General features: G+C 33.7%; 1 pseudogene; it reads right to left on the bottom strand.

Moving 5' to 3' along the window:
- Positions 1–643: 643 nt before the first annotated feature.
- LOC112625362 lies at positions 644–946 on the bottom strand (annotated as a pseudogene).
- Positions 947–1,918: the final 972 nt, after the last annotated feature.

Below are 1,918 nucleotides of genomic sequence, written 5' to 3'. Positions count from 1 at the left end.
TCTATTTTGGTGATAATTTCATGTAAGTTTGAGAAGAATGTGTATTCTGCATTGTTGAATGAATTATTCTGTAGATATTCATTACATCCAGTTAACTGATGGTGGTGTTGAGTTAAAGTATGTCCTTATTAGTTTTCTGCCTGCTGGATCTGTTTTTGATAGAGAAGTGATGATGTCTCCAACTATAGTAATTGATTCATTTATTTCTCATTGCAGTCCTATCAGCTTTTGCTTCATGTATTTTGGCATTCTGTGAAATACATATACCTTAAGAATTGTTATTTTCTTGGAGAGTCAATCTTTTATCATTTTGTAATGCCTCTTCTTATCCCTGATAATTATCCTAACTCTGAAGTGTGTTTTGTGTGACATTACTATAGCAACTACTGATTTTTCATCTGTGTTAGTATGGCATATTTTCACCATCCCTTCACTTTTAATCTAGATGTGTCTTCATATTTAAAGTCGATTTCCTTTTTTTCTTTTTAGTTTTATTCTTTCCTTTTTATTTTTATTCTTTTATTTTTATTTTTTATTTTGCAGACTATAGGAAATGTATTGTGTCTTTAAGACCTTACAATGCAGACTCCTCTTCCAGAGAAAGGTCTTTCAAGGATAGGGAACTGTCATCCGGATGCATTGCTCATCTGTCATTTTCATAGGCAGCTGGATTCTTCCCCTTGGATCTCTTGAACTCTTGAGTACCCCACGTATAAATAAGATAAAATGCTATAAACGGAGGCATTATGCCAAGGAAAGGCTCTTGAGTGCGGCGCAACACGTTGGGGATTCCTTTGGTGAAGTAGTGCGGCAAGGCGCGCTGCTCAAAAGGTGACAAGCTGTAGGAGATCACATGCAGCATCTGCGTCCGATTCCCAAACTCGTGGCCCATCATGGCGGCAGCCAGGGGTCACCTAGCTCTCCGCAGTCACCGATCCGGCGGACTCGTTCCTAAAGTTGATTTCTTATAAGCAACACATAGTTGAGTCTCTTTCATTCACCCTGACAATTGCTGTCTTCTAACTTAGTGTTATTAGACAATTGATATTTAAAGTACTCACTGATATAGTCAAATTAATATCTATCATGTTTGATATTTTCTATTTGATGCCCTTGTTCTTTGTTCCTATTTTGTCTTCTCTTTTTCTGCTTTTTGTAGGTTCAATTTAGCATTTTATATGATTCCGTTTTCTCTCTTCTTAGTGTATCAACTATGCTTATTTTTATTTCATTTTTTTAGTGGTTGCTTTTAAATGCAATTTCAGAAGTAGTGCAAGTACCTTATAATAACAACATATTTCTAATTCCTCCCTCTAATCACATGTAGCATTGTTACCATTCATTTCGCTTATAAAAAAAGCTATAATCATCAATTACATTATTGTTATTTTTATTTTGAACAAACCATTATCTATTAAATCAGATAGGAATAAGAAAACTAAAACTTACAATCTTACTTTAATTTATTCATTCTCTAATATTCTTTATTTCTTCATGCAGCTCCAAGTCTCTGGCCTACATTACTTTTTTTCTCTCTAAAGAGCTTCTAACATTTCTTGCAAGGTAGATCTATTGGCGACAAACCCCGCAATTTTCACAAGTCTGAGAAAGTCTATTTTTCCTTCACTTTTGCATTGTAATTTTACAGGCTAAAAAATTCAGGGTGATGTGGTTTGTGTGTGTGTATGTTTTGCTTTGTTTTATTTTGCCAATACTTTTATTATTTCACTCTAATCTCTTCTTGCTTGTATTTTTTTTTTTTTTGAGAAGTTGGATTAATTCTTATATTTTCTAATTTATAGGAGAGGTATTTTTTCTCACTGGATTAACTCAAGATTTGATCTTTATCTTTGATTTTTCTGCAGTTGAGATGTTTTTTATATTGATACCACTTGGTGTTCTCTGAGCTTCCTGTATG

This window comes from Theropithecus gelada, chromosome 5 (genome assembly GCF_003255815.1).
Source record: "Theropithecus gelada isolate Dixy chromosome 5, Tgel_1.0, whole genome shotgun sequence".
NCBI lineage: Eukaryota > Metazoa > Chordata > Mammalia > Primates > Cercopithecidae > Theropithecus > Theropithecus gelada.
The sequence above is the reverse complement of the archived record's forward strand: the minus strand, read 5'-3'. Positions and strand labels throughout refer to the sequence as shown.